Below are 21,833 nucleotides of genomic sequence, written 5' to 3'. Positions count from 1 at the left end.
AAGTTGCAGAAAAGGAAGATGCCAACTTCACCCATTTATGGTGAGTTTCTGTGCAACATGGGGGAGGATTTACCCAGGTATGTATCATCCTTCTCCTGTAATTTTAAGTCAAGAGATTAATTCAACAAATGCTAATTGAACATCTATTCTATGCCACACGTGTACTGGGGTTGGGCAGTCGAGGGGGCAGAACTCCTTCCCCAGTGCTAGTCCCTTGTGTTTGTCCCTGTGCTTCCTCAGGACTGAGGGCCAGCTTGAGAATCTTCACCTGGTTTAGAGCATCTGCTCTGAATAAATGAAGGGGAGATGAATTTATCCAGCCTGGCTACATCGCAAGTGAGTGAATCTCAAATTTCTTATCTGTAGCCTTGAATATCACTACAATTCTGTTAGAAGTATTTATTTATTATTATGTTTTACTTTTACCATCAGTTACCACTTGTCTCACTTTCTCATTGAAATATATCCCACATGAAATCATTAACTGCACATTCAAAAGTGCCATCTATGTTGGACGTAAGCCCGCTGAGGTGGTATTTTAAATTCTTCCATTTCATGCCAGACACGACAGCCTTGAAGGAAAGCAAGTGATTACCATGACATTCAAAGATAGAACTCTGAATGCCACAAGCAGAATGTCACCGCTTTCAGTCATAGCTGAAAGCCGTTTGGGTAATGTGCATTTCTTAATCATGATTAAGGGATGTAAAACATAACTACATTTTTAATTGTCAAATTAAACCTTATATATTTCAGGCATCAAAAAAAAAACACCCCACACCCTAATTCTCAGTCCTTCTAGAGCAGGTTCTAACAAGATGGATATGGGTCTTGGGTCTGTGCAATGGGTTAACCCTGGGACCACAAGGCTTACTCCTTCCCTGCCCAGTGAGTTGGATGCGTTTGCTTGCAAAGTGAGCTCAGAGTGCTGGAGAAAGTCAAGTCTAATTAAGAGAGCTTCACCAGGATATCAAGTCATGGTCCAGGAACATGCTAGTACCAACTTGGCCACAAGAGGCAGGGCTTTTCAACAAGTTCTTGCTCCCAGCCCAAGGCAGAGTTCTGGGTACTGGAGGGCCCAGCCCTATGCTGTTGGCACCCATGCAACATTTAGGACACTGGTACTAAAAATTTATTGCTGTTTATCTTAAATTCAAATTTAGCTGGGCGTCCTGTATCTTATCCGGTACCCCTAGTGAGGGGACACCTCCCAGCTAGCAGCAGAAGGAAGATCCAGGGACAGAAGTGGTAAGAGAACATGTGTTCCATCACCCTATGACAAAGGGCCTCAGAAACTGGCTGCTCCAAGAGGCTGAAACAGTACAAAGGGAGGGGACCTCCTTGGGCTGTAGGAAATGGAGAGAGTAGAGAGCACCTGTGCTCTTCATCTTCTCTGAAAGGTGACGATAAGGAGGTCACAGCAGAGGCAGTCCTCCTGGAACACCTGAATGTCATTCTCTTGATACAAATTCCTTTTTTCCCCAGTTTTATTGAGAAATAATTGACATACATCACTGCATATGCTTAAGGCATACAGCATGATGATTTGATTTACATATTTTGCGAAATGATTACCACACTATGTTCAGATCTTCTCATATACATACAATAAAAAGGAAAGAAAGAAAAAAGGAAAAAGACTTTCTCCTTATGATGAGAATTCATAAGATTTACTCTCCTAACAACTTTCCTCTTAACAATTTAATGCAGCAGTACTAGCTACAGTCATCATGTCATATATTACATCCCTAGTGGTTATTTATCTTATAACTGGAAGTTTGTTCCTTTTGACCACCTGCATCCAATTTTCCCTCCCCCTAACTTCCACTTCTGGTAACCACAAGTCTGATCTCTTTTTCTATGAGTTTGGTTTTTGTTATTGGTGTTGCTTTGTTTTTGATTTCACATATAAGTAAGATCATGCAGTATTTGTGTTTCTGCATCTGACTTATTTCACTTAGCATTATGTTTTCAAGGTCCATCCACATTGTTGAAAACGGTAGGGTTTACTAATTTTTTTTTGCTGAATAATATGCCATTGTGTGTGTGTGTGTGTGTGTGTGTGTGTGTGTGTGTGTATCAACATTGTTATCTGTTCATTCATCAATGGATACTTAGTTTGTTTCCATGTCTTGGCTATTATAAATTATGCTGCAATGAACATTGGGGTAGGGTATATGTGTCTTTTCAAATTAGTGTTTTAGTTTCTTTTGGATATATTCCCAGGACTGGAATTGCTGGACCATATGGTAGTTCTATTTTTAGTTTTTTTTAGGAACCACCATACTGTTTTTCACAGTGGCTGCACAAATTTACATTCCCACTAATAGTGCATAAGATTCGCTTTTCTCCACATCCTCACCAGCCTTTGCTGTTTCTTGTCTTTTTAATAATTGCCATTCTAACAAGTGTGACATGATACCTCATAGTTGTTTTATTTTTCATTTCCCTAATGACTAGTGATGTTGAGCATCTTTTCATGTATTTGTTCACCTTTCATATTTCTTCTTTGGAGAAATGTCTATTCAGGTCCTTTGCCCATTTTTTAAATTAGATTATTTGTTTTGTTTTGTTTTGTTTTTTGCTATTGAGTAGTTGTATGGGTTCTTTATAAATTTTGGATTAACTCTTATCAGATATATGGTTTGCATATTTTTTCCCATTCCATAGGTTGTCTTTTCACTTTGTTGATGGTTTATAGAAGAACAAAGCAGGAGGCATCACACTTTCTGATTTCAAGATATACTTTAAAAGTATAGTCATCAAAATAGTAAGGTATTGGCATAAAAACAAATAGATCAATGGAACAGAATCAAAAGCCCAGAAATAAATCCAAGTATATACAATCAACTAATATTTGACCAGGGAGACAAGAACATTTAACGTAGCAAAGACAGTGTCTTCAATAAACGGTGCTGGGATAACTGGGTGTTCACATGTAAAAGAATGAAACTGGATTGATTCATAGCTTACACCATTTGCAAAAGTAACTCAAAATGGATTAAAAACTTAAATGTAAGACTCAAAACCATAAAACCCCTAGAAGAAAACATAAAGGAATAAAGCTCCTTGACAGGGGTCTTGGTAATTATTTTTTGGATATGACACCTAAAGAACAAGCCATGAAATAAAAAGTAAACAGTGAGACTATATCAAACTAAAAAGCTCCTGCACAGCAAAAGAAACCATGAACAAAGTGATTCCAGTTCTTCTTTTGGTGATTGAGAGGGGGACAGTGAAGGGCCTTGGGCTCCCCCTAGAGGCCAAGGGGAACCATCCTTCTACTGGGCAGAGAATGGTTCACTACTTCACCTCCAGATGAGAAAGCAAGGTTCATGGAGTCACCCCCAACTCTATGAAAAAATTTTAAAAGGCCTTCAATTCCCAGAAATCAGGAAACTTAGCAAGTGAAGGGCAGGACTGACATTGGTTGTCTACAGCTGTATTCATGCTGACTGGCCACTGTTTTGTTCACACACTGTTTGGGCCACCAGTCTGTTTAAATAGTTGTAATAATCACTGTCGGTTAGGGGACCAGCCATACAAAGGTGATGCGGGCAGGCATGCGACAGTCCTGGAGGGGAAGGCAGGAAACCGTGATATTTTGTTCTCACATAAGCTAGCACTTAAACCTACTGGGACCTTGTTACGTTGTTTTGTAACTGCTATTATCATTAGGGTTACATTTGTATACTGTGAGGTTACTGAAGACAAGAATGTTCTGTGATCTCTTGGATCCAGAATGCAGTAGATACTCGAAAACTGAATCATTGAATGGATAGTAGACTGTGTGTATAGGTAATATATATATTTTTAAATTTAATTTAATTTTTTTATACAGCAGGTTCTTATTAGTCATCAGTTTTACACACATCAGTGTATACATGTCAATCACAATAGCCCAATTCATCAAAACCCCACCCCCACCCCCCACCACTTTCCCCCCTTGGTGTCCATATGTTTGTTCTCTACAACTGTGTCTCAATTTCTGCCCTGCACACTGGTTCAGATGTACTATTTTTCTAGGTTCCACGTATATGTGTTAATATATGATATTTGTTTTTTCTCTTTTGGACTTTCCTCACTCTGTATGACAGTCTCTAGATCCAGCCACATCTCAACAAATGACCCAATTTTATTCCTTTTTATGGCTGAGTAATATTCCATTGTATATATGCACCACATCTTCTTTATCCATTCATCTGTCGATGGGCATTTAGGTTGCTTCCATGACTTGGCTATTGTAAATAGTGCTGCAATGAATATCGGGGTGCATGTGTCTTTTTAAATTATGGTTTTATCTGGGTATATGCCCAGTAGTGGAATTGCTGGATTGTATGGTAATTTTATTTTTAGTTTTTTAAGGAACCTCCATACTGTTCTCCATAGTGGCTGTATCAATTTACATTCCCACCAACAGTGCAAGAGGGGTCCCTTTTCTCCACACCCTCTCCAGCATTTGTGGTTTATAGATTATCTGATGATGCCCATTGTAACTGGTGTGAGGTGGTACCTCACTGTAGTTCTGATTTGCATTTCTCTAATAATTAGTGATGGTGAGATGCTTTTCATGTGCTTTTTGGCAATCTGTATGTCTTCTTTGGAGAAATGTCTATTTAGGACTTCTGCCCATTTTAGAATTGGGTTGTGTGTTTTTTAAATATTGAGCTGCATGAGCTGTTTATATTGGATTTATATTTTGGAAATTAATCCTTTGTCTGTTGATTTGTTTGTAACTATTTTCTCCCATTCTGAGGGTTGTCTTTTCATCTGGTTTATGGTTTCCTTTGCTGTGCAAAAGCTTTGAAGTTTCATTAGGTCCCATTTGTTTATTTTTGTTTTTATTTCCATTACTCTAGGAGATGGATCAAAAAAGATCTTGCTGTGATTTATTCAAAGAGTATTCTTCCTATGTTTTCCTCTAAGAGTTTTATAGTGTCTGGTCTTACACTTAGGTCTCTAATCTATTTTGAGATTATTTTTGTGTATGGTGTTAGGGAGTGTTCTAATTTCATTCTTTTACATGTAGCTGTCCAATTTTCCCAGTACCACTTATTGAAGAGACTGTCTTTTCTCCATTGTATATCCTTGCCTCCTTTGTCATAGATTAGTTGACCATAGGTGTATGCGTTTATCTCTGGGCTTTCTATCTTGTTCCACTGATCTATGTTTCTGTTTTGGTGCCAGTACCATATTGTCTTGATTACTGTAGCTTTGTAGTATAGTCTTAAGTCAGGGAGTCTGATTCCTCCAACTCCGTTTTTTTCCCTCAAGACTGCTTTGGCTATTCGGGGTCTTTTGTGTTTCCATACAAATTTTAAGAATTTTTGTTCTACTTCTGTAAAAAATGTCATTGGTAATTTGATAGGGATTGCATTGAATCTGTAGATTGTTTTGGGTAGTATAGTCATTTTCACAATACTGATTCTTCCAATCCAAAAATATAATATATCTCTCCATCTGTTGGTATCATCTTTAATTTCTTTCATCAGTGTCTTAGTTTTCAGCATACAGATCCTTTGTCTCCCTAGGTAGGTTTATTCCTACGTATTTTATTCTTTTTGTTGCAATGGTAAATGGGAGTGCTTCCTTAATTTCTCTTTCAGATTTTTCACCATTAGTGTATAGGAATGTAAGAGATTTCTTTGCATTAGTTTTGTATCCTGCTACTTTACCAAATTCATTGATTAGCTCTAGTAGATTTCTGGTGGCATCTTTAGGATTCTCTATGTATAGTATCATGTCATCTGCAAACAGTGACACATTTGCTTCTTCTTTTCCAATTTGTATTCCTTTTATTTCTTTTTCTTCTCTGATTTCCATGTCTAGGACTTCCAAAACTATGTTGAATAATAGTGGTGAGAGTGGACATCCTTGTTTCGTTTCTGATCATGGAGGAAATGCTTTCAGTTTTTCTCCATTGAGAATGATGTTTGCTGTGGGTTTGTCATATACGGCCTTTATTATGTTGAGGTAGGTTCCCTCTATGCCCACTTTCTGGAGAGTTTTTATCATAAATGGGTGTTGAATTTTGTCAAAAGATTTTTCTGCCTCTATTGGGATGATCATATGGTTTTTATTCTTCAATTTGTTAATATGGTGTATCACATTGATGGATTTGCATATACTGAAGAATCCTTGCAGCCCTGGGATAATTCCCATTTGATCATGTTGTATGATCCTTTTAATGTGTTGTTGGATTCTGTTTGCTAGTAATTTGTTGAGGATTTTTTGATCTATATTCATCAGTGATATTGGTCTGTAATTTTCTTTTTTTGTAGTATCTTTGTCTGGTTTTGGTATCAGGGTGATGGTGGCCTCATAGAATGCATTTGGGAGTTTTCCTTCCTCCACAATATTTTGGAAGAGTTTGAGAAGGATGGGTGTTAGCTCTTCTCTAAATATTTGGTAGAATTCACCTGTGGAGCCATCTGGTCCTGGTCTTTTGTTTGTTGGAAGATTTTTAATCACAGTTTCAATTTCATTACTTGGGATTGGTCTGTTCATATTTTCTGTTCCTTACTGGTCCAGTCTTGGAAGGTTATACCTTTCTAAGAATTTGTCCATTTCTTCCAGGTTATCCATTTTATTGGTATTGAGTTGCTGGTAGTAGTCTCTTAGGATGCTTTGGTGTCTGTTGTAACTTCTCCTTTTTCATTTCTAATTTTATTGATTTGAGTCCTCTCCCTCTTTTTCTTGATGAGTCTGGCTAATGGTTTATCAATTTTGTTTATCTTCTCAAAGAACCAGCTTTTAGTTTTATTGATCTTTGCTATTGTTTTCTTTGTTTTTATTTCATTTGTTTCTGCTCTGATCTATGATTTCTTTCCTTCTGCTAACTTTGGGTTTTGCTTGTTCTTCTTTCTCTAGTTCCTTTAGATGAAGGTTAGATGGTTTATTTGAGATTTTTCTTGTTTCTTGTGGTAGGCTTGTATAGCTATAAACTTCCCTCTTAGAACTGCTTTTCCTGCATCCCATAGGTTTAGGATCATCGTGTTTTCATTGTCATTTGTCTCTAGGTACTTTTTGATTTCCTCTTTGATTTCTTCAGTGATCTCTTGGTTATTTAGTAACGTATTTTTTAGCCTCCATATGTTTGTGTTCTTTAGGGTTTTTTCAGTGTAATTCATTTCTAATCTCACAGCATTGTCGCCAGAAAAGATGCTTACATATGATTTCAATTTTCTTAAATTTACTGGGGCTTGATTTGTGACCCAAGATGTGATCTATACTGGAGAATGTTCCGTGTGCACTTGAGAAGAAAGTGTAATCTGTTGTTTTTGGATGGAATGTCCTATAAATAACAATTAAATCTATCTGGTCTATTGTGTCATTTAAAGCTTCTGTTTCCTTATTTATTTTCATTTTGGATGATCTGTCCATTGGTTAAGTGAGGTGTTAATCACTTAATCCCCCACTATTATTGTGTTACTGTCGATTTCCTCTTTTATAGGTGTTAGCAGTTGCCTTATGTATTGAGGTGCTCCTACATTGTGTGCATGTATATTTATAATTGTTATGTCTTCTCCTTGGATTGATCCCTTTATCATTATACAGTGTCCTTCCTTGTCTCTTGTAAAATTGCTTATTTTAAAGTCTATTTTATCTGTTATGAAAATAGCTACTCCAGCTTTCTTTTGATTTCCATTTGCATGGAATATCTTTTTCCATCCCCTCGCTGTCAATCTGTATGTCTCCCTAGGTCTGGAGTGGGTCTCTTGTAGACAGCATATAGATGGGTCTTGTTTTTGTATCCATTCAGCAAGCCTGTATCTTTTGGTTGGAGCATTTAATCCATTCACGTTTAAGGTAATTATAGATATGTATGTTCCTATGACCATTTTCTTAATTGTTTGGGGTTTGTTTTTGTAGGTCTTTTTCTTCTCTTGTGTTTCACACTTAAAGAAATTCCTTTAGCATTTATTGTAGAGCTGGTTTAGTGGTGCTGAATTCTCTTAGATTTTGCTTGTACATAAAGCTTTTGATTTCTCCATCGAATCTGAATGAGATGCTTGCCAGGTAGAGTAATCTTGGTTGTATGTTCTTCCCTTGCATTACTTTAAGTATATCATGCCACTCCCTTCTGGCTTGTAGGGTTTCTGCTATGAAATCAGCTGTTAACCTTATGGGAGTTCCCTTGTATGTTATTTGTCATTTTTCCCTTGCTGCTTTCAATGATTTTTCTTTGTCTTTAAATTTTACCAATTTGATTACTGTGTGTCTTGGCCTGTTTCTCCTTGGGTTTATACTGTATTGGACATTCTGCACTTGCTGGACTTGGGTGGCTATTTCTTTTCTCATGCTAGGGAAGTTTTCAACTATAATCTCTTCAAATATTGTCTTGGGTCCTTTCTCTGTCTCTTCTCCTTCTGGGACCCCTATAATGCAAATGTTGTTGAATTTAATATTGTCACAGAAGTCTCTTAGGCTGTTTCCATTTCTTTTCATTCTTTTTTCTTTATTTTGTTCTGCAGCTGTGTATTCCACCATTCTGTCTTCCAGGTCACTTATCCGTTCTTCTGCCTCAGTTATTCTGCTATTGATTCCTTCTAGTGTTGTTTTTATTTCAATTATTGTATTGTTCATGTATTTTTTGTTTGTTCTTTAATTCTTCTAGGTCTTTGTTAAACATTTCTTGTATCTTCTCGATCTTTGCCTCCATTCTTTTCCTGAGTTCCTGGATCATCTTCACTATCACTATTCTGAATTCTTTTTCTGGAAGGTTGCCTATCTCCACTTCATTTAGTTGTTTCTCTCAGGTTTTATTTTATTCCTTCATCTGGTACATAGCCCTCTGCCTTTTCATCTTGTCTATCTTTCTGTGAATGTGGTTTTTGTTCCACAGGCTGCAGGACTGTAGTTCTTCTTGCTTCTGCTGTCTGTCCTCTCGTGGATGTGGCTATCTAAGAGGTTTGTGCAAGTTTGGTAATATCTTGAGAAATGGCCAGCTAATGTATTTTAATTGGCAGTAAAGCAGGTTGCCCCATATCTTCTCATCCATTGAATCAACAGCATGTATTGATTCTGAGAGAGGGAAGATACCACCACAACCAACAGAAAAGCCATTGTTCAGTATCCAGTTTCAACCACACTTTTCAGAGTCAGTCATGTTGAGATCCTAGATTTCCCAGATCCAGAGCCAAATTTGGAGACCTGAGAAGAGAGCTTTGCTGTGAGCCATCGCATATGACAGACACAGGCTGTGAGGAGAGTCCCTGACAGGAAGGGCTGTGTGAGAAGTTCCATGGAAAGAGAGAGACATACAGACATGATTGTCCTTGGCCTGTTCAGGGGGGCAATATCCAGACAGGTTTGGGGAAACATGAGAACACTGGGACTGGTGCCCGCTCCTTTGAGTTCATCATGACACACATCCAGGCAGAGTAGCCCTGGCCGGGGAGGTGAGGAGGGAAGAGAGCAGGACATTGAAGGATGACTATGGGGAGTGGAGGTCCTAGACTTTGCATCCACCTGTAGGAACATCTGTACCTTTTGAATCTCAAAGGGGAGCCCTTGTGCTCCAAGTTCAGGGAAGAGGGACACCTAGCAGCCAACCCAGCAGACAGGACTCCACACACCAGTACCCTGATACTGACCTTTAAATGTGGGTGTATTTCTTTTCCTTGGGCTGCTGTGTAAGTTACCACAAACTAAGTGGCTTAGAACAATAGAAATTTATTCTCTCACAGTTCAGGAGGTCAAAAGTCTGAATCAAGATGACAGCAGGGCTTGTCCCTTCTGGAGGCTATGAGGCAAAACCATCCCCTGCTTGTCTCCTTTCTTCTGCTTGTCTTCTCTCTTCCGACTTCACCAAGTCAGGATCCTTGGCTTTCCCTGACTTGTACATGCATCACTCCAGCCTCTGACTCTATCTTCGTCTTCACATGGCCTTCTTCTCCATGTGACTCTCAAACCACCCTCTCCTTTCTTTTATAAAGATACCAGTCGTTGGATTTATGGTCCATTCTAAATCCAGGATTATTTCAAGATTCTTTGAAGTCCAATTCCAAAGAAGATTACATTCTGAGGTTCTGGGAGGATGTGAGTTTGGGGGGATGCCATTCAATCCACTACAGTGGAGTTAAAGTTCAGCATCAATTGTTGGGAAAGGATAAACACTCATTGATGGGGAAGATGGTTAGTATAATAAAATGAAATAAAAAATTAAAATAGCTCTTTAACTGGGCTGGAAATGTTCTTGCAATTATGTTATACATTATTAACTTTCTAGTCATTACTATATTCTTAATTTTAAGTATAGTATATCATCTGTAGTTTTTAGGTCTAATGACATTGTAGAGTGATCAGAGAACTTACAAGGATAAAATGTATGTGAATTCAGGATAAAAGGATAAGTGCAAGTGTAGAATTCATGTGAATAAAAACACATATTAGGTTCAAATGGGGCTTTGCTTTTCATTGTGTCTCTTGTTAAATGCTGTGGGTGGAAAATTGATGGAAAATTGACATATATCAGCATAGATGCCCCCACCCTGTGTGCCATTCTCGTAGGGCCCTGCTCAGCAATTTGCCCACTTTCCTCTTTCAGACTGTGTGCCCCTGTGTTTTCATAGTCATGGCCCATAGATTCCATGGTGTAGGAAGTGTCTTGGAGGGTGATCTCCTCCAAGATGTAACTCAGGGTCCTTCTATTGAGACTGTCAAAGCATTTTCATCTTTGCAGTCACTACCAGAGACCCACACCTGCATGGAGGAGGCATGTCTGGAGGATGGGGCAGGAAGATGTGCATTCTGACCCTACCTCCCTCTGGGCAGTGGTTTACTTTGGGGAGCAGTAGAAGACTTATGTCAACCTGTCTGTCTATCTTTGGTTTTATAGTTAGAGCGCAGTATAAATCACACTTTAAATTTTGAAATTCCTATTTTAAATTGGTGATGGTGATGTAGATCCAAGGCTGATACTCACTGACACTTTTCTTCCAGCTTTCATATTTCTGCAGGTCTCTAAAGATACAACAAGAGACCAATGAGGAAGTTAACACATTAGAAAGAGGGTAGGGGCTAAACTAGGTAAATCAGAGTGTGGAGATGCTGAATGAGAGCTAGATTATAGAAACATTCGAGAAAGTTGAATACACAAACTTAGTTCTATACAAATGGAGTCCCAAGAATAAACCCAAGTACCTCATAATTTCCCAAGCTTGATGTGTAAACTAAATTGTAATATGAATCATAGATTTTGTCAAAGATAAATACCTTTCATGCTTGTATGTACATTGTGCATGTGTGAAATATGAGTATATTGATATAGATAGGTATACAAGTTGACAGAAATATGTTTTCTAAGAATAATATACAAAACATGGTATAAAAGTGGCATATTAAATTATGGATAGCTTTTTAAATAAACATTTCAATATTAGCTTTTTATTATGAATTTATATAGCAACTTTGCTCTCAGAAATTCAAAGTGACTAGAATGAAAATGACCCAATTTTCCTTTCAAGTTAAGAGGTCATAAGAGAAATCACATATTTTAGACTTAAAAAGACATCTAGAAACCTTACTTTTTTCAGACATCTTATTTTTTCAGATGATTAATCTGAGGTCCAGTAAAAACTGACTAGAAAATGTACAATCTGTCCATTAGACATATTACATCTGTCAGTGACACCAGAGGTCCCTCTGGTTCAACGGTGGACTGAACCAAGATTCATGTCTAAAACTCCAGTTCAATCATTACTCTTAAGAGTCCAACTCAAACAATGGATTTCATTAATCTTCATCACTATAAATTTATAAATAAATCTATAATTACCCAGACTCTTTCCAAATTAAGGCTCTATATTTTACAAGAACAATTAATGAAATTATCACATCAATAAAGGTTAAAAGAAGAAAAATTTTTATTTTTGAATATCCCCTGTATTTACTATTGTCTGTGGCTCTCACTGTTGGCTGTACAATTTAATCACTTGAAGACCTGGGCTCCGGAACCCCACCCCAGATATTCTTCTATCGTTGGTCAGAGGTGGGTACCAGGAAGCATCGTCATTTGTAAAGTGCCTTCAATTATTCAAATGTGCAGCCAGAGTTAGGAACCACTGGTCTAGCAATTTTCCTTTTCTTATTGGGTCTTCTGAAGCACAGCCATTTAGGATCAGTGTGAAATTAAAAGTTAATAAGGTAGTCAGAATTGGGGGGTCTGAACTATATATGTTAAGATATACTAGCCTAGACTTATAGGCATTCACTTTGCTTCACATACATTTAAACCACCCCACCACCCCCACCACCACCCCCGCCCTGCAATTCTGGGTTCCTACTTATGTGACTCTCCCAAAGTTTACCAGCCCTTTCTCTAGACCCTGACTCTATTTCTTCACCACAAATAAATCTGAATTCTGTAGTTTCTACCCTCAGAGCACCTTTTCCCATATTTCCTATTTTTAAAAAAGGCACTCCTCTCTTTCTAATAACTTAAACCAGAAACTTCAGAAACGTGTGCTAGTCAGAGTGCCAGGCACTGGGGATCCAGCAGCTGAGAGGACTTGTTCTTAGTTGCCCTGAGGGTGTGAACTTTGAGTCCAGGTAGTCACTGAGTCAGGAGCTTCCAGAGCTTTTTGTATGGTTGCCATGCTGATGAATACCACATGGATGGCCTCCTGTCTCATCTTCCAACCCAGATTTCCCCTGCAGCCAATGAGCTCTCTCCAGAAGATAAATTTGAGATGTGCTTTCACTTAATACTCAACAGTTTTTTTGTCATTGACAGAAAATGTACAATCAACCTGCTGTGGCTGATAGTCCTCCAGGTCTGATGTTAGACCCAAACACATCGTCCACTTCACAGCTTTACAACATCCTGTGTTCCATACTGCCTGCCGGCAATATCTCCCTCACTTCTTTACTGGGGAATTCATGTTCTTCAACTCCAGGCTTTGTGACCTCTAGGAATTTATGCTTTCTCTCCTTACATTAGTCCCAACTCACTGAATAAGAAGTCATTTTATTGTGGTTGTCATCCTTTCTGCTATTTTCAGTTGCTGTTCTTTAATTATTAATCTTTTTTAATTGAACTATAGTTAATTTACAATGTTGTGTTAAATAGTTAATTTACAAAGTTTCAGGTGTACAGCAAAGAGATTCAGATACACATTTTTTCCAGATTCTTTTCCATCATAGTTTATTACAAAATATTGAATAAAGTTCCCAGTGTTATATATACAGTAGGTCCTTGTTCTTTACCTATTCTATATATAGTAATGTGTATATGTTAATCCAAAACTCCTATCCCTCCTCCCCACTCCACTATCCTCTTTGGTAACCATAAGTTTGTTTTCTATGTCTGAGTCTATTTCTGTTTTGTAAATAAGTTCCTTTGTATCATTTTTTTAGATTCCACATACAAACAGTGATATCATGTGATATTGTCTTTCTCTGTCTGGCTTACTTCACTTAGTATGCTAATCTTTACGTCCATCCATGTTGATGCAAATGGCATTACTTCATTCTTTTACTATGGCTGCATAGTATTCTATTGTGTGTGTGTGTATATATATATATATATATATATATATATATATATATATATATATATATATATATATACCACATCTTCTTATCCATTCATCTGTTGATGGACACTTAGGTTGCTTCCATGTCTTAGCTATTGTAAATAGTGCTACTATGAACATGTGGGTACATGTATCTTTTCGAATTACTGTTTTCTCTGGATATATGCCCAGGAGTGGAATTGCAGAATCATATGGTAATTCTCCTTTTAGTTTTATAAGGAACCTCCATACTGTTTTTCATAGTGGCTCTACCAACTTAAATTCTCACCAACAGTGTAGGAGGGTTCCTGTTTCTCCACACCCTCTCCAACATTTGTTATTTGTAGACTTCTGAATGATGGCCATTCTGACTCATGTGAGGTGATACCTCATTGTAGTTTTGATTTGCATTTCTCTAATAATTAGTGATATTGAGTATCTTTTCACATGCTTGTTGTCCACCTGTATGTCTTCTCTGGAGAAATGTCTATTTAGGTCTTCTGCCCATTTTTTGATTGGGTTGTTTTGTTTTGTTTTTTTATATTAAGCTGTATGAGGTGTTTGTATATTTTGGAAATTAATCCCTTGCCAGTAGCATCATTTGCAAATATTTTCTCCCAGTCCATAGGTTGTCTTTATTTTTTAAGAGTGTGTTAATACTTTATTGCCACCATATTAACTTGAAGTCTCTCTCAATAAATGTTTGTAGTTTAGGAATCTATGGGACTCAAGACTTAAATATATTCTCTTTTGTCTATTTTGGCATTTTTCCATGTCAGGAATCACCTCATTCTAATGATTTTTGACACATGAGATTTATATATCATTTATCTGTCTTCTATTTATTTATTATTCATCCATCTTCCATCAGTTTCTTTTCTATAATCTATGTATCTGTCACCTATGTATCAATCTTCTCTCATCTGTCCATCTCACTATTTTTTTCTTAGCTATTTGAAAAAAGTGTAGAGCTCATGACAACATAAAAAGATAGACTAAGAAACCTCCATCCCTCTTTATTATGAGTGATCATTTTCATTTGTTTCTGATTTATCATAAATTTATTTATAATATATTTTTGCAATAATAATCAAATATGTTTTCTTAATACCTCACTGATCCTTCTTATAGTTTTCTTTTTTGTTGTTATTGTTATTGTTGATTTCTTTCTTGCAGTTGACCTTATGAGATAATCACCTCATCCTTGAACACGCTTATAAATTTTGTTACCTGGGCAATTTTTAAAAGAAATAGATAATGCAAATATATACTTGACAAGAAAAGATGTAAAAAAGAAACACACATACACATACCTTCAGTACACTTAGTTGTGAAAAAGAATGAAAATTGGCTTGATAGAAAGAAACAGATCAGTAGGTTGAATACATTTTCACATCCCAAAAGTTTCCATAAAGGTGCAGACCCCAAAACAGAGTGATGTCTCAGCCCAGGTGGAATATCAGGTTTCTCCTGCATTAATTTTGAATTATATCTAATCTTTTGCAAAAACAGAGAAAATGAAACCGTGAAGGCTGGAGGTAAGTTGAAGAAACCTTTCTTCCTCAGCACTGTGACAGAATGCATGTAGAAAACGTAACAAAAATTCTGGCCATGCATCTTCAAGGGCAGGAGGAGGAATTCCTCCACGAGGGTAAGTGGAAAGGATCGAATATTTCTCCAGAGTTCTTGGAATGTTTATTTGAGGCGTTAATTAGGGCAGTAATACGTAATCACTGAATGGTGTTACCAAGCGACCAAGGAAGACAGGAGGGTCTTCAACAATTGTTGGGAACTGCAGACCAGAAGTAACTCAGTTAAGATGCTTGGAGCACAAAACATAAGGTGTGGAGCACAATTCTACTGTTAAAGCTAATTAAAGAATGGTCCCCAAAGAATCTATATGAAATCCCTGGAAAAGGACAAAGAAGACAGAGAGAGGAAATAGCCTGTTTATGTCTATTGCAAGTATCTCATGTGTCCCAGGCACTGGGGACAAAACAAAAACACATAGGAAAACCTCTGCTTCAAGGACCCTCAATCTAACATAAACAAAAAGTATTATACAATGGGTAAGTTTTGTAAATATGTGCAAAAGTCCTTTTCTGAACACACAATAAAGCATAGTGTATGTATATATACATATATATATCTATATCTATATATATCTATATATATATATCTTGCTTTTTGTACTTAAAATACAAAGAGTTCTTTCTTATTTTATTCACATCATAGTTCACATTATCTTATTTCATAGTTTATTTAGCCAGTTTGTTACCAGTGTATTCAACACTATTATTGGATTTTGGCTTACTTTATCCTAATGTATTCTGAATAAATATGGAACTATGTTGTTTGGTATTTGTTGATGTGAATCTTGAAGTGATGTTCCCAAAAAGTGAGAGAGCTGGATAGAAAGATAAGTGCATCTGCAATTTTGTAAGATTTTTCCAAATTCCCTTCCATTTAGTTAATGATTCTCCAAAACCTTGCCAATAACAGAGTGGGTTGGTAGGTTTTAGATTTGTGCCAACCTGCTGGGTAAGGAATGAGTATCTTTATACAGTTTTAATGTGCATTTATTTTACTAAAAGTGAGTATCTTTACATGTTCATATGCTTAGTTAGTTGGTTGTATTACTAATTTTGTATTCTTAGAAAACAAAAGACAGAATTTTCTTCTTTATATGCTAAGAAAATGAGTCCTTTTGGCTATGATGTGAACTAAAAATATTTTCCCCAAGATTATTTGTCTTTTGACTTTGCTTATGATTTTTTTGCCAAGGCTTTTTTAATGTAGTGAAATTATCGATTTCTCAAATTTAAGTTATATTTGAAAGCCTTTTTTCATTCCCAAATCATAGAGACATGCATCCATGTTTTCTTCTAGTATTTGAATGGTTTCATTTTTAGACTTGAATATCTAATCCTTTGGAAATTATTTGGTTTCATGATGTTAGATAAATATATGCCCTTATTATTTTCTGGCTATCCAGTTTTAACACCTTTTATCAAATATTCATTGTTCCCAGTGATTTGAGAGGTCACATTCTGGTGGCCTAAAATGACCCTCACATCTGGTATTTACATCTTTAGTTTTCCTCCACAGATTGTGGCAAGGGTGATAGGGTGTCACTCCTGTGACTACCTTACATTCCATGACAAAGGTGATGGGTTGCCACACTCATGATTAAATGATGACACAGAAGACTCAATCTCTCTGCATTGCTGACTTTGAAGAAGAAAGCTGCCATGAAGTAAGTGGCCATGTCTGAGAAGCCCACGTGACAAAGACTGCAGGTGGCTTCTGGGAGCTAAGAGAAGCCCTCAGCAAGGAACTGAAAACTTCAGTTCTGCGGACACAGAAAATGAGTTCTGCCATCAGCCTAAAGGGGATGGGAAATTGGTTTCCCCCCAGCCAACTCTTTGAGAGACCACAGCTCCAGTGACAACCTGGATTTCAGCCTGGTGAGACACTAAACAGAGAACCAGTTGAGCCATGCTGGACTCCTGACCTGCAAGAACTGTAAGATAGTAAGTGAGTGTTGATTTTTAGCTGATAAATTTATAGTAATTTGTTACACAGCCTAGATAACTAATACACATGCATGTCATCCCAAATTTCAAAATGCAGTTTGGACTAACTCTGTACTTTCTCTTCTATTCTATTTGTTTGTAGCCTTTTCATGTGTTAGTATTACTATTGAATCACAGTTCTTCATACTGTTTCTTAATATCTGGTTGAAATAATTCCATTCATAGTTGTTCTTTTTCATGGTTGTCCTCTCGATTCTTGATTATTTATCCACATAAAATTTAGAGTCAATCAGTCTGGCCAGAAGAAAAAATTGTATTTTTACTGGGCTCACATTAAATTTTTATGTTAACTTGAGGAAGTCATATGATACTGAGTTATTTTACCCAAAAATGTATATGATGGCTTTCCATGCATTCTACTTTGTCTTTTGTAATTACATGTAGGTTTTGCACAATTTTGGATGATCAATTATTAAGCTTTTAAAAAATTAGAGGTAAGTCGTTTGTATTTTAAGGAGTCTCTGTCTAGTTTAATAATTTTTGGCTTGAATTTTATCTACTCCTATATCAAATTGTTTCAAATATTATTTTACTCTCTGTTGAAGTATCTGAATATGATCTATTAATGTGGTAAAATGTTAAGCATTTTTAAAAACCAGGAATGAGTGTCAGGTAATATCTCAGAGTCTATGGAAGTATCTAATTATGAGTTTTCTTCTTAGGTTTATTAATAGGGTGAAATACATTAATATATCTCTAATATTGAGCCATCCTTAAATTCCTGAGAGTTCTAGAGTTTCTTCTTCACCATGCATACTAAATGTGCTATGGGATTTTTCTTGCTAATATTTTATGTAGAATTTTTGCAGTTGTAAGTGAGATTGAACTGTATTTTTCTTTTGGGTATAATATTTGACAGGTTTTGGATGCATTGTTGATCAATATGCTTTTTCTTTTCTATGCTCCCAAACAATTAAAGAAATTAGAATCTTGTTATTGTTAAATAATTTGATAGAATTCCCTTGATAAATCATCTGGATTTGATGTCTTTTTTTTTTTTTTTTTTTTGGTGAAGGGGGGCACATGGAAACTTTCTCTATTTCATCTATGAATATTAGTCTATTAAACTTTTATCTCTATTGATATTAATTTTGATAAATTATGAATGTTCTAAGAAATTGATTTCAAATATTGATTAAATTATTCAATCAATACTTGATTATTGATTTCAATTATTGACTTCAAAAAATGGATTTCAATTTTATTTGCCTAGTATTGAGAAAATGATCTCATAATTTTAGAAATTTCCTATGTTTTAATGTCTATTTCTCTCTAGATATAACATGTATTTTGCTTTCTCCTTTTTTATCTTGATTGAGATATATAATGATTATATTATTGATTTTTCAAAGAGTCAATTTTCAAAATGGATTTCAAATACTACTTTTCTGTTATCTTCCTCATTATTTTCTGCTTCTCTCTTTTGATTTACTTCTTTTTTCTAATTTTTTTCACTTAGAGGTTATTCTTGTCTAAATAGTGTTTGAGGTTACATTAAAAATTTATCACTGCTTAAAATGTACCTCATAGATTTTCATATATTTATTTTATTATCAATATTTTTGACCTAAGAGTTGTTTGAGATTTTTTAACACCCAGCTGGATATTTTAACATTTATTTCTACTGCCATTGCACTGTGGTAAAATACTTTTTATATATTATTTCTACTTTGTGGAATTTATTGAGGTTTTCTTTATACCTAACAATATATGGTTAATTTTTTTGAATGTCCCATGTTCACTTGAAATGAAGATTTGTATTCTCTGTGATTTTGAATACAAAGTCCATAAAATTCACAATACCTGTAATATTAATCATGTAGTTTGGTTTCTATTTAAACTATATATATACATATATATTTATATTTATACATATATATAGTTTATCCAGTTGAGTCTTATAGTAACAGTGCTGTGTGAAAAAAAAAAAAAACCCAATCTCCTTAATAATTAATGTGTTTCTATATTCTTCTCCTCAAATTTCCTAAAGTTTCTACTTGGTACAGGTTGTTGCTATGCTATTTGGTATGTAGATATTTATAATTGTATATTTGTTGATAAATTTGTTGTTTGTATTTTAAGGAGTCTCTGTCTAGTTTAATACTTTTTGGCCTGAATTTTACCTTGTCCTATATTTACATTGTACCCCTGATTTCTGTCTGCTATACACTTTTACACATCCTTTTATTTTTAGACCTTATAATATATTTGTTTTAGGCATCTCTTTTATATGGAGCATATACATTTCTTTTGCTTTGTAAACCAGTAAGAAAATCATTTTTTTTGTACTTAAATAGGCAATATAAGCTCTTTCACATATATTGATTAAGTGATATATTTGGTTGATATGGACATATTATTTTATCCCATTTCTTATATGTATTATGTCATAGCTACTATGTGTATCTTATTATGTTGTCTTTTCTCTTTTCTTTTTTCATTTATTTTATTTTTATAGTTCTTTTTGCCTATATAATACTTTGTATTTTGTTTGAGAAGTTACATTTATACTAATTGTCTAACACCTTCATCACCTCTTTTATTACTAAGGATTCTATTATTCTCACCTTGAAATTATATCATCTCCCACTTAATGGCTATGTGCCAATCAATATATTTTATACTACATCTTTCATTTTTTCTTTTTAAATGTGTATTATTTTTATTTGACAAAGCTCTGAATTTACTTTTCTTAGCCAAAATCAGAAGTACAGCCAGTCCTTTCAAAATTACTTCTTATAACTTCTTTTATTCAAAAACTTGTAGAATTATATATATTTATATAGTTGTAAGTATTAGTTCTATTCCATTTTTCCCCCACTCTTCAGAAAAATACGTATTATATGTATTGGATACCAATGTATAGACAATAATAATACCCATAGCACAAGCTAATTTCTCTGTGTTGGGGTTTTACTTTTCACCAATGTTATATATATATGATATTTTTGATCTGCGATTTGTGTTAAATTCAATGTGTTTTTTTTAATCTTAAGAATACTATGTTAGGAGGAAGATGTTCAACATGGTGGAGGAGTAAGCCATGGAGATCACCTTCCTCCCCACAAATACATCAGAAATACATCTACATGTGGAACAACTCCTACGGAACACCTACTGAATGCTGGCAGAAGACCTCAGACTTCCCAAAAGGCAAGAGACTCCTTGCATACTGGGGTAGGGCAAAAGAAAAAAGAAAAAAACAGAGACAAAAGAATAAGGATGGGACCTACACTTGGGGAGGGAGCTGTGAAGGAGAAAAACTTTCCACACACTAGGAAGCCCCTTCACTGGCAGAGATTGGGGAGGCGGGGGCAGGGGGAAGCTTTGGAGCCACAGAGGAGAGCACAGCAACAGGGGTGCAGAGGGCAAAGCGGAGAGAATCCTGCAGAGAGGATTAGTGCTGACCAGCACTCGCCAGCCTGAGAGGCTGGTCTGCTCACCTGCCGGGATGGGTGGGGCTGGGAACTGAAGCTCCAGCTTCGAAGGTCAGATCCCAGGGTGAAGACTGGGGTTGGCTGTGTGAACACAGCCTGAAGGGGGCTAGTGTGCCACAGCTAGCAAGGAGGGAGTCCAGGAAAAAGTCTGGAAGTGCCTAAGAGGCAAGAGATCATTGTTTCAGTGTGCATGAGGAGAGGGGATTCAGAGCACCATCTAAATGATCTCCAGAGAAGGGCATGAGCCATTGCTATCAGTGTGTACACCAGAGACAGGCATGAGATGCTAAGGCTGCTGCTGAAACCACCAAGAAGCCTGTATGCAAGCACAGGTCACTTCCCCCTCCCAGGAGTCTGTGCAGCCCACCACTGCCAGTGTCCCGTGATCCAGGGATAACTTCCCCAGGAGAACACACGGCACACCTCAGGTAGTTGAAATGTCACACCAGCCTCTGCCACCGCAGGCTCACCCTGCATTCAGTACCTCTCCCTCACCCCAGACTGAGTGAACCAGAACCCCCTAATCAGCTGCTACTTTAACCCCGTCCTGTCTGAGTGAAGAACAGTTGTCCTCAGGAGACCTACATGCAGAGGCGGGGGCAAATCCAAAGCAGAACTGCAGGAGTTGTGTGAACAAAGAAGAGAAAGGGAAATTTCTCTGAGTAGCCCCAGAAGCAGCAGATTAAATCTCCACAATGAACCTGATGTACCCTGCATCTCTCAAATACCTGAATAGACAACGAACCATCCTAAAATTGAGGCGGTGGACTTTGTGTGATTTTGTCTATATAGCTTTGCTTTTATCATTTGTCCTACAGTTCTATCTGTCCCTTTTTTTTTTTTCTGGTATAGTTTTTTAACACATGTTATCATTGGTGGATTTGTTTTTTGCTTTGGTTGCTCTCTTTTTTTTTATAGCTTTTTAATTTTTTTTAATTTTAAATATTTTTTAAATAATTTTTTATTTTAATAACTTTATTTTATTTTTCTCTTTCTTTCTCTTTTTCTCCCTTTTCTTCTGAGCCATATGGCTGGAAGGGTCTTGGTGCTCTGGCCGGGTGTCAGGCCTGTGTCTCTGAGGTGGGAGAGCCAAGTTCAGGACACTGACCTACTAGAGACCTACAAGCTCCATGTAATATCAAACAGGAAAAGCTCTCCCAGAGATCTCCATCTCAACACTAACACCCAGCTCTACTCAATGATCAGCAAGCTATAGTGCTGCATAGTCCATGACACACAACTAGCAAGACAGAGACACAACCCTACCCATTAGCAGACAGGCT

Source organism: Orcinus orca, chromosome 2 (assembly GCF_937001465.1).
Source record: "Orcinus orca chromosome 2, mOrcOrc1.1, whole genome shotgun sequence".
NCBI classification, from domain to species: Eukaryota; Metazoa; Chordata; class Mammalia; order Artiodactyla; family Delphinidae; genus Orcinus; species Orcinus orca.
This window is presented reverse-complemented; position numbering follows the sequence as displayed.